We start from the raw sequence: 15,896 nt of genomic DNA, 5'->3' as shown, positions 1-15,896 counted from the left end.
AATGGTACTAACACATCACTGTCTCTACTGGAAATACCTTGTCTGATGCATCGTAGAATTGCATTAGCCTTTTTCATGGCTGCATGACATTGGTGGTTCATAATCATCCTGTGATCAACCAATATACCCAGGTCTTTCTCTTTCACTGTCACTTCCAACTGATATATCCCCAGCGTATAGCAAAAATTCTTGCAGTTAGTCCTTTTAGTGTGTTGGCTGTCGTCCCTCCCCTTCTGGCTCAGAGGGAGACCCTCACTGGGTCACTGTGGAATCAGCCCAATCATGGTGGGGAGTTAGCGAAGTGACTGCAGTCAAGAAGGTCCTGATCCTCAAGCAGGGCTGGGCGGCAAATGGTCTATGGAGTTCAGGCCCCATGCAGGGCAAAGCAACAGTTTAAAGCAGGAGTGGGCAAACTTTTTGGCACGAGGGCCACACCTGGGAATAGAAATTGTATGGCGGGCAATAAATACTCACAAAATTGAGGTGTGGGAGGGGATGAGGGCTCTGGTTTGGGGTGTGGGCCCTGAGGTGGGTCCAGAAATGAGGAGTTTCAGGTGTGGGAGGCAGGGTGGTGGGCTGCGCGGGAGAGGGCTCTGGCTGGGGGTGCGGGCTCTGGGGTGGGGGTGGGGATGAGGAGTTTGGGGTGCAGGAGGGTGCTCTGGGCTGGGATCAAGGGGTTTAGAGGGCAGGAGGGGGATCAGGGCTGGGGCAGGGGGTTGGGGCACAGGGGGAGACTCAGGAGGGCAGGCTCTGGGCGGTGCTTACCTCAAGTGGCTCCCAGAAGCAGCAACACGTCCCTTCTCCGGCTCCTATGCAGAGATGCGGCCAGGCAGCTCTGCACGCTGCCCCGTCCGGCCAATGGGAGCTGTGGGGGCAGCGCTTGGGTTGGGGGCAGCATGCAGAGCAGAGCCCCCTGGCTGACCCTATGCATAGGAGTGGGAGGGGGGCCATGCTGCTGCTTCTGGGAGCCGTGTGGAGCGGCCCTGACCCTGCTCCCTGGCTGGAGCACCGGAGTGGGCAAGCCCCAGACCCTGCTTCCCAGTGGGAGTGCCAGGGCTGAATTAAAACGGCTGGTGGGCCAGATTCGGCCTGTGGACTGCAGTTTGCCCACCTCTGGTTTAGAGGGAGCTCAGGCCAGGTGGAACAACAACCAGTCTAGGGAGCTCAGGCCCTCAGGCAGGGCCAAGCAATAGGCAATCTACAGGGCTCTGGCCTCTGGGCAGGACAGAGCTATAAACAGTCTTTTACCTGCTGTCCTGACTCAGGCAGATGGCAGACAAACGCAGGCCTCTTGGCCTAAGGTGGGTAGGTGGCCACCCCAGGGGTGGGTGGCTGCAGGGGGTAGGGAGAGCTGGGCCCACACTACTCCACCAGGTTCCTGCCCAGGCCTCTCACAGTGGTGGAGGAGTCCGCCACTGGGTCACCGGGGATCCTGCCAAAAAACTACCACTGACTGGGTCCAACAGATCCCTCTCATCCAGGAGGCACTCAAGACCCACCTAGAAGAGGTGAAGAAGGCATACAAGAGAAATGTGGACCATCAGTGAGAGGACACCCTGGTGTTCACAGTCGGCTAGAGGGTGTGGTTCACCACAAAGCATCTACAGACCAGAGAATCCAGACCAGTTCCTGGGAGCCTTCCAGGTATGCCAGCTGACCAACCTGCTTACCTTTAAACTACAGCTTCCCCAGATCCTCAAAATACACTGAATTTTTCATGTTTCCTTCTGAAGCCCTGTACTGAGAACCCTTCCCTGACTGAACCACACCGCTGCCTCCACTGTTTGAAATCCAGGGTCACAAGGAGTACAAAGTCCATGCCATCCTTGATTCCCAACATACTCATGGCTGCTTGTACTATCTGGTAGATTGGGAGGGCTACAGACCTGATTCCCATGTCAACCCCTCCCCCCCTCCCGACCTGGTAGGGAAATTCCACAGGACTCACCCCGACAAGCCTGGACTGGCACTACCCTGGAGGGTACAAGTATTAGTAGTGAAAACAAATGTTGTTGCATGGGTGTATATATATCTGAGCAATAGCAGGAAGTTTCCTGATTGAAGAGAAGTTAGGAATTTTTTTTAGTCTTTCTTAGTGTGTGTCTACAAATCCATGTGGAAAGCTCTATGACTTGCCCACCCTACATGAGTGGACCTTCCCTTTCAATGGCTATTAGGGCAACACACTAGAGCAGGGGCGGGCAAACCTTTTTGCTTGAGGGCCACATCAGGTTTCATAAATTGTATGGAAGGCTGGTTAGGGGAGGGGGTTGTGGCCTGGCCCCCACCTCCTATCTGCCCCCACCTGGGACTCCTGCCCCATCCAACCCCCCCGTTCCCTGATGGCCCCTCTGGGACTCCTGCCCCATCTACCCTCCCTGATCCCTGTCCCCTGACCGCCCCCGGACTCCCGCCGCCCCATCCAATCCCTCCTCTCATTCCTGACAGCCCCCCTGGGACCCCTGCCCCATCCAACCATCCCGTCTCCTGGTCCCCTAACTGCCCCCAGAAACCCTGCCCCTGATTGCCCCCTGCCACCCCATCCAACCCCCCCTCCTTCCTGACTGTCCCCTGGGACCCCTGCTCTCATTCAACTCCCTGTTCCCCCCAACCCCTATCCACACCCCCGCCCCCTGACCACCACCCCGAACTCCCCTGCCCTCTATCCAACCCACCCACCCCCGCTCCCTGCCCGCTTACCGCACTGCCTGGAGCACTGGTGGCTGGCGGTGCTACAGCCGCTGCTGCCCGGCTGGAGCTGGGCCATGCCGCCACCGCCACCACGCAGCACAGAGACTGGGTCAGGCTGGCCTCTGTAGCTGCGCTGCCCCAGGAGCTCACAGCCCCACCGCCCAGAGCGTTGCGTTGTCGGCAGAGCGAGCGAGCTGAGGCTGTGGAGGAGGGGGGGAAGCAGGGGAGGGACCAGGGACTAGCCTCCCAGGCTAGAAGCTCGGGGGCCGGGCAGGACGGTCCCGCGGGCCGTAGTTTGCCCACCTCTGTACTACAGGGAGTCCATGGCTCCTACAGGAATCACAGGCTAAGGTGTGGGCTGCCAGCAGAGCAGAAGCAAGGGGCTTTAGCATGGATGTTCCTCCCTTTCTGAGGATCCCCTGAAATCTGTGGATTAACGGAGATGGAACCACTTCCTTCTTGCCTGGGGGTTGAGATAACCTTGTCTCCCACAACTGAAGATATCTAGGAAACACTGAGCTAGGACTTGCTTCTTTCTTCTACATGGATAACTACTGTACAGGGCTTTTATATGTAATGTCCCATTAAGATGATTGGGGAAACTTTGATTTTTGTTGATACTATCATAGTCTGTCTCCTGGCAGACTTGGTAACACGACAGATTTACATTACAAAGACCCTATTCACAATGAGAAGCTCTAAAAGAAATTTAAGTGTTTTTAAAAAACCAAAAAAACCCAGTTCTCATATTTGTGTAGAAATCTGTGATGAAGTCAGGATTCTATGGGTTTTGTGCATTTTCTATGTGTGATATTCAATTCCTATATAAAAATGATCTGATGCTTTCATAACTTCTGCAAGCTTGCTTGTTTGTTCCTATGTGATTGTTAAGAGTGACTGTATAGCAAGGATAAAATTATGCTATTCTTTGTGAATCATTTTATGTCCGTAAAATTACACCCTTCATCCAACATGATGTGGATCCAGCAAGAGGCTTCAATAAAGGCATAGTGTGCTCAGTAGAAATTTGGAAGCAAAGAGTTGTGAAAGGATGGAAGAAATATCGCACAAAAAGGTGATATTTAGAGAAAACTGGTCAGAACTAGGAGGGAAAAGATAATGATTGCATAGAGATATGTCAGGCTGAGCAGAGCTAGTGGAAAAGAGCCGGCTAGTGATAAAGGCCCTGATTCAGCAAGATACTTACATGCTTAGAGCCACCTTGCTGAATCAGGGCTAAAATGAGCAATCACTACTGGACTTTAAAGGTGGTGATGAACTGTATTTTTTAAAAGACATCTGTAAAGTTTTGGTGATTTATCTTATTTTTTTAAAGAGCTGAGCCTTCAGCTAGGCGAATATCCCAGATGTCAAAGAGCTGAGAAGCATTAGCAATTTGTTTCTTCCTTTTTTCACCAGTCAACTCCTTCTCCGCTCTGAATTTTTCAAAACCATAATTCTGTGACAGGTACCAAGGAGTTGTTTTGGAATACAAATTACAGATCATTAAAATATCTTTAAAGTCATGATCTATGCTACCAATTATCTCTCCAATAGAAATCTGACTGGCTCCATAGTCAAATAGGGTTTCCAAAGCACCTGTGACTTTATGGAATGACTTATTCTGGGGGTAGCACATTACGGCCTGCTGCCATAATTTTGGGCACAAAAAATAGCCAAAGTGCATCTCAACTGTGGTGTTCTATACATAGCTAAAAGGCTAACTTGTTTAAAAATAACTCCCTACCTATTATCCTGCATCATCAGCAGTGAGTAAGTCTCTGTCTGCAACTTCCTCCCTGGAAAATGTGTCATATCTATTATTGACCCTACAAGACACATACTGTTGGGAAATTATTCCTTGTGAGTTCCAGCTCATGACTGTACTATAACAGTTTCCAGAACCCTTCTGGTTAATCTAAAAAGAATGAAAAAAACACACTGTAAAGCAGTTTGCACAGAAAGTTGACTTCCTGCTTCTGTGAAATCCCATATAGCTCTTGAAATTTTGTTAGAGTGCCATCAGCTCCTACTGAATGCAATGGAAGATGGAGACACTGCAAAGAAAAACCCATGGTGCAGTCTCAGAGCCCAGGTCAATTGACTCAGCCTTATGGGGCTTGAGCTTCAGGGCTAAAACTAGAAGTGTAAATATTTGGGCTTGAGCTGGAATCCAAGCTCTGAAACCCAGAAAGGGGGAGAGTCTTACAGCGGGGCTCCATCCCAAGCACAAACATCTACACTGTTATTTTTAGCCCCACAGCCCGAGCCCCGGAAACCTGAGTCAATAGACCAGGGCTCTGAGACTCGGTATTGTTGGTTTTAATTTGCAGTGTAGACAAACTCTCAACAGGATTGAGTCCTATGTTTGTTTTGGTTTTAACTATAATGTATAATTTCATAAGAGGATGGATTTCTTATTACACAAGTATTGAGTGAAACCGCCCCACAAAAAATGCTTTAAAAATTAAGGGAAGTAGTTAAGGAAATGGACTGGACCGAAGAACTCAAGGATCTGAATGTGGAGGATGCTTGGAATTACTTTAAGTCAAAGTTGCAGAGAGTATCTGAAGCCTGCATCCCAAGCAAGGGGAAAAATTCATGGGGAAGGGTTGCACATCTAGCTGGATGAGCAAGAATCTAAAACAGGTGATTAAGAGAAAGCCTAAAAGGAATGGAAGATGGGATGGAAAATGGATCAACAAGGACAGCTACTTCTTGGAGGTTAGAAAGTGTAGGAAAAATGTGAGAACCGCCAAAAGCCAAGCAGAGTTGGACCTTGCAAACAAGATTAAAGCCAATAGTAAAAGTTTCAATAGCCATATAAATAAGAAGAAAACAAGGAAAGAAGTGGGACCACTAAGTACTGAGGATGAGGTGGAGATTAAAGATAATGTAGTAATGGCCCAATACCTAAACAAATACTTTGCCTCAGTTTTTAATAAGGGTAATGAAGAGTTTATGGATAGTGGCAGGGTGGCTAATAGAAATGAGGTGATGGTAGTAGAAATTACCACATCTGAGGTGGAATTCAAACTCAAAGAGCTGGAATGGGACTAAATTGGGGGGTGCAGATAATCTCCATTCAAGAATATTAAAGGAACTGTCACACAAAATTGCATGTCCAATAGCAAGGACTTTTAATGAATCTGTAAGCTAGAAAGTCATACCCTATGGAGAATTGCTAATATAGTTCCTATTTTTAAGAAAGGGGAAGAAAAGTGATCCAGGAAACTAGAGGCCTGTTAGTTTGACCTCAATTGTATGCAAGGTCTTGGAACAAATTTTGAAAGAGAAAGTAGTTAGGGACATAGAGGTTAATGGTAATTGGAATAAAATACATGGTTTTGCAAAAGGTAAATTGTGCCAGACAAACCTGATCTTCTTTGAGAAGGAGACTGATTTTTAAGACAAAAGAAATGCAGTAGATCTAATCTACCTGGATTTCAGTAAGGCATTTGATACAGTTCCAGATGGGAAATTATTAGTTAAATCGGAAAAGATGGGAATTAATACGAGAATTGAAAGGTGGAAAAGGAACTGATTAAAAGGGAGACTACAACAGAACATACTGAATGGTAAACTGTCAAGCTGAAGGGAGGTTACCAGTGGAGTTCCTCTGGGATCGGTCTTGGGTCCAATCTTATTTACATTTATTATAACTGACCTTGGCACAAAAAGTGGGAGAGTGCTAATAAAATTTGCAGCTGACACAAATTTGGGAGGTATTGCCAATATGGAGGACGACCAGAATATCATACAAAAAGATCTGGATGACCTTATAAAGTGGAGTAATAGAAATGGGATGAAATTTAATAGTGCAAACTGCAAGGTCATGCACTTAGGGGCTGTAGTGAGGCAGAGTGGCCTCCCTCAGAACCAGAAGGGGAGAGACCATTCTCCGCATCCAGGTGAGCGGATCTGGGCCAGGCCTACCCCTTGCGCCGGAAGGTTAGAGGCAGGACAGGAAATATAAGATGTGTGGCCTCCTCCAGCTCAGTTGAGGGGAAGTCAGGGAAGGAGACAGACACCTCTTGCCTGCTGCAGTCCTCCAGCCCTGCAACCAAACTGGGTAGAGCCCTGCCCCAGAGGAGACTGAGTCCGGAGAGGAGCCACTGAGCTTGCCAGCAGCCAAATACCTGGAAGAGAGAAAGTACCTCTGGATGCCGGAAGCCCTTCCCAGATTTGGTAGGAAGTAGCCCAGGAAAACCAGACTTTAATCTCCAAGATCCTCGCTGACCCAGTGGCGGAGCGCTCCGTCACTGTCAGAGCCCTGGGCAGGGACCTGGTGGAGTAGTGTGGGCCCAGCTCTCCCTACCCCCTGAGGCCACCCCTCCCAATGCCCTATAGACTGTTTATAGCTCTGCCCTGCCCAGAGACCAGAGCCCTGTAGACTGGCTATTGCTTGGCCCTGCCTGTGTGCCTGAGCTCCCTAGACTGGTTGTTGTTCTGCCTGCCCTCAGCTCCCTCTAAACTGTTGCTCTTCCCTGCCTGGGGCCTGAGCTCCATAGACTGTTGTTCCAATCTGCCTGCGGGCCTCAGCTCCCTAGACTGTTTGCAGCCCAGTCCTGCTTGAGGGCCAGGGCCTCCTTGACTGCAGTCAATTTGCTAACTCCCTGCCACGTGACTGGGCTGATCCCACAGTGACTCAGTGAGGTGGAGTGGCCTCCTTCTGAGTTGGAGGGGGAGGGACGACAGCTAATGCACTAAAGGGACTAACTACAAGAATTTTTGCTATAAATTGGGGATTTATCAGTTGGAAGTGACAGAGGAGTAGAAAGAGCTGGGTGTATTGGCTGATCACAAGATGACTATGAACCACCAACATCATGTGGCCATGAAAAAGGCTAATGCAATCCGAGGAGGTATCAGGCAAGGTATTTCCAGTAGACACAGGGAAGTGTTACTACCATTATACAAGGCACTGCTGAGATCTCATCTAGAATACGGTGTGCAATTCTGGTCTCCCATGTTTAAAAAAGATGAATTCAAACTGGAACAGGTGCAGACAAGGGCTATTAGGATGATCTGAGGAGTGGAAAGCCTACCTTACGAGAGGAGACTCAAGGAGCTTGGCTTGTTTAGCCTAACCGAAAAAAGGCTGAAGGGCGATATGATTGCTAACTGATCACCAAATTTGGGGTCAGGAAGGAATTTTCCCTGGGGTCAGATTGGCAGAGACCCTATGAGGTTTTTGCCTTCCTCTGCAGTATGGGGCACGGGTCACTTGCAAGTTTAAACTAGGGCTGTCAATTAATCGCAATTAACTCAAAAAAATTAATCGCTATTAAAAAAATTAATCGTGATTATTGGCAGTTTTAATTGCACTGTTAAACAATAGAATATAAATTGAAATTTATTAAATATTTTGGATGTTTTTCTACATTTTCATATATATTGTATTTTGTGTTATAATTGAAATCAAAGTGTATATTATTTTTTATTATAAGTATTTGCACTGTAAAAATGATAAACAAAAGAAATAGTATTTTTCCATTCACCTCATACAAGTACTGTAGTGCAATCTTTGTTGTGAAAGTGCAACTTACAAATGTAGGGGGTTTTTTTGTTACATAACTGCACTCAAAAACAAAACTTCAGAGCCTACAAGTCCACTCGGTCCTACTTCTTGTTCAGCTGATCGCTCAGACAAACAAGTTTGTTTAAATTTACAGGAGATAATGCTGCCCTCTTCTTATTTACAATGTCACCAGAAAGTTAGAACGGGCATTTGCATGGCACTTTTGTAGCTGGCATTGCAAGGTATTTATGTGCCAGATATGCTAAACATTTGTATGCCCCTTCATCCTTTGGCCAGCGTACCAGAGGACATGCTTCCATGCTGTTGACGTTTGTTAAAAAAATAATACCTTAATTAAATTTTGACTGAACTCCTTCAGGGGAATTATATGTCCCCTGCTCTGTTTTACTCACATTCTGCCATATATTTCATGTTACAGCAGTCTTGGATAATGACCCAGCACATGTTGTTCATTTTAAGAACACTTTCCCTGCAGATTTGACAAAACGCAAAGAAGGTACCAATGTGAGATTTCTAAAGATAGCTACAGCACTCGACCCAAGGTTTAAGAATCTGACATGCCTTCCAAAATCTGAGAGGGATGAGGTGTGGAGCATGCTTTCAGAAGTCTTAAAAGAGCAATACTCCGATGCAGAAACTACAGAACCCGAACCACCAAAAAGGAAAATCAACCTTCTGCTGGTGGCATCTGACTCAGATTATGAAAATGAACATGCGTTGGTCTGCACTGCTTTGGATTGTTATCGAACAGAACCCATCATCAGCATGGACCCATGTCCCCTGGAATGGTGGTTGAAGCATGAAGGGACATATGAATCTTTAGCGCATCTGGCATATAAATATCTTACGACCCTGGCTACAACAGTGCCATGAAAACGCCTGTCCTCACTTTCAGGTAACATTGTAAACAAGAAGCAGGCAGTATTATCGCCTACAAATTGTAACCAACCTTGTTTGTCTGAGCGATTGGCTGACCAATAAGTAGGACTGAGTGGACTTGTAGGCTCTAAAGTTTTACATAGTTTTACTTTTGAATGCAGTTTTTTTGTACATAATTCTACATTTGTAAGTTCAACTTTCATGATAAAGAGATTGCACTAAAGTACTTGTATGAGGTGAATTGACAAATACAGTTTTTTGCTTTTACAGTGCAAATACTTGTAATCAAAAATAAATATAAAGTGAGCACTGTACACTTTGTATTCTGTGTTGTAATTGAAATTAATATATTTGAAAATGTAGAAAACATCCAAAAATATTTAAATAAATGGTATTCTATTAGTCTATAACCGGGCGATTAGGCACATTAGCCATCGCCATTCACTACTCTATTAGATTCCCGATGAGAAATCTCTGGGAAATGACCATCCTGCTCTCTTCCTCTCTTCTAACTGGATTATATTGGATTAGAAATCCACAAGGTCGGTTACTTTGTTCCTCTGTATTTAACACTTGTAGATAAACCTAAAAATGAGGAGAAAGGGCCTTCCACTTAATCCCATCTGTGGGTAATTTGATCTTCCACTTACTGGGATTAAAATAAAATCATTTCTATAAAAAAATAAAATTGATCAGAATTGTTTTTAACCACAGAGGCAAGTATTATTAGCTAACTGGATTACTAGCTACAGCCATTCTGAAAGAGAACAAAACCAATGATAAGATGACCAGAACAGAAATATATTATTCATACATGGTTAACAATATGAAGCCCAACTCTGCAACCCTTTCTTTGGCTGAGTAGCACTGAGTAGTCTCATTGTAATCAGCGTGACTATTTGAGTGAGAGCGCACTCAACCTGGGTAAAAGATGCTGAATCAGGCCAATTTTAAGGTGCACCATATATTGACAAAGCTGTGATCTGTAACTTGGTGAGCAGATCAGCTGCTAATCAGACAAAATGATAACTTGCTTGACTAAAATAAGAGGCACCACAATACAACTGTCTTTGGCACTCTGTTGCTACAATAATAAATCAATTCATACTGACTTTTTTATTACCATTTGTGTAAAAATGAAAATAAACTCACATTTGTTCTGCGACAGGCCATTTATTTAATCTGATTTACTCTGATAGAACCAGGTCCCCATCTGAAAAATGGGGATAACAATACAGATCACCTTTGTAAAGTGCTTTGAAATCTCAAGATGAAAAGCGCTGTATAAACTAGTTATCTATTAACATGTATTATTCTGGAGGAAATCGGACCTTGTCCAAACACTCTCTGTTTGAGTCTGCAAAATAAACCCAAACTTCTGTGCATTAGGTATGCATCGTCTTGTGGTTGCTACATTTGATTGAAATGTTAGTTTATTGAGGAAAAGTGGGGAGCTTCTGGGAGCACAGGCTCTTCTAATTTAAGTGTGAAAGAAACACTTCGGTTTATTTATTTGATTCAATTAATAGTGCTCTGATTTGGGGCTAAATTCCACCTTCAAACGCACACCTGCAACTATCTTTGATTGGGAAGTGCACAAATGTATTAGAAGGCCACATTTGATCACTGTTTTTGATCACTAGTAGCTGCGGGTTCAGCTCTCTCCTGCAGCATGGAAGAATACTGGAAGCAGATGTTAATACTCGCTTTGGAAATAAATGTCTGAAATTCCTGAAAGGAAAGGGAAGTATTTTAGTGTCATAGTTTATCTATGAGATTCAATAATTCTTTAACTCAGAAAAATTCCTGAATTTATTTTTTCCCACATAAAACTTAGAGATGGGCCTGAGTGAAACCCTCCAGACCCTGAACTTCAGGACATTCACCATCTGAATCTGAATTTGAATCTAAATATGCAAACGGCTCTTATGTGTAAAACGTACCAAACCAAGACCTCAGATCTGAATTTACAAGGCTTTTAGAAATCAAGGTCCAGTAGCCTGAGCGCACATATTTTAAAATATATATGTGGCAAATTAATTCTGAGGTCGAGATTCTCAGCCTGGTATGATAGAACCTACCTACTGCAGACAGCTTCTTAGTCTATGATGGTGAGACAATGGGGAATGCTGTTTGGCATAGCTGAAATAAAACTTATGCAAGTTAAGGACAAAGCCATCTCACTGAAGGATCCCTGCCTGTGGAATGAATACCAGGAGGAAATGAGAGTGAGTCCAAATCTATCCATTTTCAGAGCAAGAGGAGAGATGTGCCTTCTCTCCAAAGCATACCTGCAGTAGCAAACACTGAACAACAGTGATCAATACAATTTGCCAGGGATGGATTACAATGAGAGGGAGGATGTAGGAAGAATAAGAAGCTAAAAGCATTTTTAAATAACAAAGTTATGTAGGAGATTGCTGTCATTTTGAACAGTGGATAGAAACCAACCCACTCTTGTTGGGTTTCTAATTGGAGGGGCCATTTATACAATCACTGAATATTTTTAAAACTTGGATTCTCAAGATTTTTTCCCACTGTTTGCAATAGTAAAATAGCTTTCAGTCAGCCATCAGAATGGGGCTGAGGGCTGCCTTGATTGTGTCCTCTCACCTAACAAATAGATGTGTTGGGGGGGGGGTGTACACATAATCTCTTAGAACAGCAGTTTCAGCATATCTAGCTTTTTAAACCCATTGACGCATGCTGGCAAAGAACTACATTTGGAAAGATTTGCTAGCTACGCCAACCTGTGTTTAAAAGTAACTATGAAAGTAATATTTCCTGTGCTAAGCAAGAGAGGAAAAGGCAGTAAGCCCTGGAGCACAGCTCTCACTGAAGGGACAAGGGAAAAAGCACATAGCTGCACTCTATTTTCTCCCTCTTCCCTCTCACCCCATACTCCCTCCCACAACAACTTAATTATACAGAATGTTAATGTTTTAAAATTTGGTCCAAGTCATACTAATTGTGTTTACTGGCCACAATGGAGGATATAAATATCTGAGGGGGTCATAAAAACAGAGGCTGCTTCCTGGTTGTGGTTTGCTGTCGCACAGTATTCCGTCTGTTACTGTGCACAATCTACAGCTGGTTTGTCCAGGACTCAGTTTGTCATCAAGGCTTGATCCCAAATGACCTTCTGCCATGATACATTTATTTTCATATATACTTTCCACATTTTGTTTCCAAGCAAATTTTCACTTTGTATTAACTAAAATAATAGAAGGGCCGTTGCTAAGCTAGGTAACTGAAATGAAACCCCAGGAATGAAATCAAAGGGGAAAGGGAGAGAACTTCTGTTTTGCTCCAGAAATTGCTGTTCAGACTGGGAATTGAAGCCACAACATTGAAAGGTGGTGGGTCAAATACATCCTGAGCACAGCTCCACTGAAGTAATTTGATGGGAGTGTAATTAATTTGAAGTGTTCTCTCCTAAGCATCAAATGTGAAATGCCCGTTGGCCACTTTTAGGGTGCACAGGCACAAACAGGAGCCCCTTGCTAGTGATATGATTTTGTAAGTAGCTTTTCTTCATGCATCAAATTGTTCCCTGAAGGAAGAACTATTTTGGGGGATCTTTATAATACATCCAGTAGCACTTGGAGGAGAGGTTTAGTGAAACACCCAGGCACTCCATTTTGCATACAGGTAAGGTTGATTCAGCTTTTTACTTTTCCACTCAAATATACAGCATAGTGTGTAACTGTTTCACATGATCCCTTAAAATCTGATGGCCTGAATCTTGGCGATATTGAGCACCAGCTCCCATTGATGTCAGTGGGAGCTAAGAGTTCTCAGTAGCTCTGAAAATCAGTCCAGGAGTCTCTGCCTGCTCTGCGTGGTAGGTAAAATCTACATGTGGAAATGGGAATAGATTCACTGAAATTATAGCCCTTAAGATTCAGTGGCAATTTATGTAAGAATAGGGGGTTTGCCCTGGTATTTGGAGTCAAAACTTCCCTGTCTTTCAGTGCATACTGGCTGCTGCCAGAAGCTCCAGTGGCAGCTATATTTCAATGACGTTGTATGTGCACAGTTGTGTAAAGTACTTTGGGACTAAACATGCTATATAAATATGAGTTATCATAACAACACTGCTGTAGGGAAGCTTTCATTATGCCATCAATATTTCAGTCAAAGAATTATGTGTATACTTAAAGAACAACACAAGATGCATCAAAGATGTCAGGGCACAGCATGCTTCAGGCGATGACAGCTGTCAAATTTACGTGAATGTGCTGTGCTGTGTGTGTAATAAGCTACATGTGATGAGGACCAATGTTTACATTTGGCCAGTTGCATTCCAGATGCCCCTTGTTCATGTAAGTGAATATTTTGTACAGTGTTAACATTTATCTGGTTTTAGTTATGTTGAATATTAATGCTGAATGTTGCTGGGTTTTTTTTGTCAAGTTTAGGTCACTGTTAACTCAAAATTAAAGAAGAGTGTCTGACAGAACTACAGCCTGTTCCAATTGCACCATGGCTGGATAAAGCTGAAAGATTATGATTTCAAGAATGTAAGTTCCATAAAAATCTGTGTTCTGGCCTGATCAATTCTGAATAATAGACTGATGCTGATTTTGCCTAAACTGGCTTCTAGATTTGGTTCCTGGCCAATGTTTTATTACAGGATTAAATAGTTGAAATAGTTCTGGATGAAGCCTGAGCCTGCTGAGAACATTAGGATTCCTACAATGTTCATTCTACAGAAATGTTGTTCTATTCTATATAGGTTCTTATATCACACTGATCGCAATAGGATCTGAGCACCTTCCAGGAGCGCATTAAGCAGCGTGACATCTGTCATGTGGTTGTTCACTCATCTTCTCATCTCATCTCCATTGCATACACTCATCTCAGACGGAGAAGTGTGTGCAATGGAGTGTCTAGTTTTGGAATGTATTTATAATATACAGATGAACATTGCTATGTTTGTAAGAGAAGGCAAGGTCAAAGGAAATGTGCCTTGCACTTGGAGCAGAAGGTGGTGAGGTTTATGATAGACCTTAGCTCCTGGTGGAGTTCATTCCACAGTCTCGAACCAGTCCCCAAGAAAGCTCTGTCTCATACCCAGATGGACATTTCCTTTATTGTAGAAAGTTCTACTGTGCCAGAGGAGTGAATTAGTCAGCTATGGTTGTCCAGCCAGAGCTTTAGGTGATATTTTAGATATTCTGGCTCCAGACCATGGAGTGCCTTGAAGATAAGGACCAAGACTTTGAACTTGATTTGATATTCTGTGGGAAATCACTGTAGGCAGCAGAGAAAGGTTTGATATATTCGGGGTAGTCAGTGTTTGCTGAGGAGGCACACTGCAGAGTACTGTATTAGCTGAAGTTTACTAATCATTGAAGACTTCATGCCCAGGCATGCCTCATTGCTGTAGTCCAGCTGAGAAGTGATGAAGGCATGAATAATTGAGGCTAGGACACTTTCTCAAGATGGGATGGAGTCTCATACTCAATCAGAGATGGTAGCATTACTTGCAAATGCTGCTATGTGAGAACAGAGTGTCAGTGAGGAATCCAAGAGTACTCTAACCTAAGCTGTGGATGGAATTGACCAATCTGGGTGTGTACCTTTGACCAAAAGAGACTGCACCGTGGCTGTGAACTCATCAAAGTGCCCACCAGCCTCACCTTGGATTTTCTTGGATTCAGCTTCAGCAGGCTAGCAATTGCTGTCAGTTCAGCTGTCCCTCCCCCCACTGCCATGTGCTGCTCCTGCCTTCTGCCTTGGAACTGACTCCAAGACTCCTGCTTGCTGTGCGGGGGGGAGGGGATGAAGAGGGGGGCTAATGTCAGGGTGTCCCCCTCCCCCTGCTCCTGCACCCCACTTACCCCATCTTCCATAGAGCAGGGGGGACACACCATGGGGCTCAGGATGGAGGGAGCTTGCTGGCAGCAGCTGCGTCTCAGCAAGCTGATCTAATTAACAAGACAGTGTACTTATAGTGGGGTCAGTGTAATTAAAGGGGAAATGCGCATCTCTCTCTCTCACACACACATGGTGTGTGTCTCTGTCTGTCTGCAATGCTGTCTCCCCTCCCTCCATTCCTGCTGCCTTGTAGTGTTTGAGAGTTAACCCTTGAGGGCTAAGCCAATTGCTAGTTCATCATTTAGCAGTAAGGCATTCCCTGGAAAATATCCCACCCTCTGATTCCTCCACCTCAACCAAGCTTCACAATCATCATCACTGTGTACCAGTATTAATTTGTTTAAAACTTATACTGTGTGTGTGTGTGTGCGCGTGTGTGTAACTCTCTCTCTCTCTCTGTCTCTGTCTCTAGGTGTGTATATATATATATAGTCTTTTGTCTGGTGAAAAAAATTTCCCTGAAACCTAACCCCCTCATTTACATTAATTCTTATGTTCCTGAAAAATGCGACTTTAAGCGAAACAATGTTAAGCGAATCCAATTTCCCCATAACTACAATGACAGGTTTCAGAGTAACAGCCGTGTTAGTCTGTATCCGCAAAAAGAACAGGAGTACTTGTGGCACCTTAGAGACTAACAAATTTATTAGAGCATAAGCTTTCGTGGACTACAGCCCACTTCTTCGGATGCAAAAGCTTATGCTCTAATAAATTTGTTAGTCTCTAAGGTGCCACAAGTACTCCTGTTCTTTTTGCATAACTACAATGTTAAGTAAGGCGTTACTGTACTGTGTTGTGGGCTCAACACATCCTACAGTGTGTACTGTTGCTAGGTTATTAGTAGTAATTGTTCAGTGTGCCAAAAGCTGCTTTTTAAATCATTTAAAACATGACTTAATAT

Source organism: Malaclemys terrapin, chromosome 2 (assembly GCF_027887155.1).
Source record: "Malaclemys terrapin pileata isolate rMalTer1 chromosome 2, rMalTer1.hap1, whole genome shotgun sequence".
Classification (NCBI taxonomy): domain Eukaryota; kingdom Metazoa; phylum Chordata; order Testudines; family Emydidae; genus Malaclemys; species Malaclemys terrapin.
The sequence above is the reverse complement of the archived record's forward strand: the minus strand, read 5'-3'. Positions refer to the sequence as shown.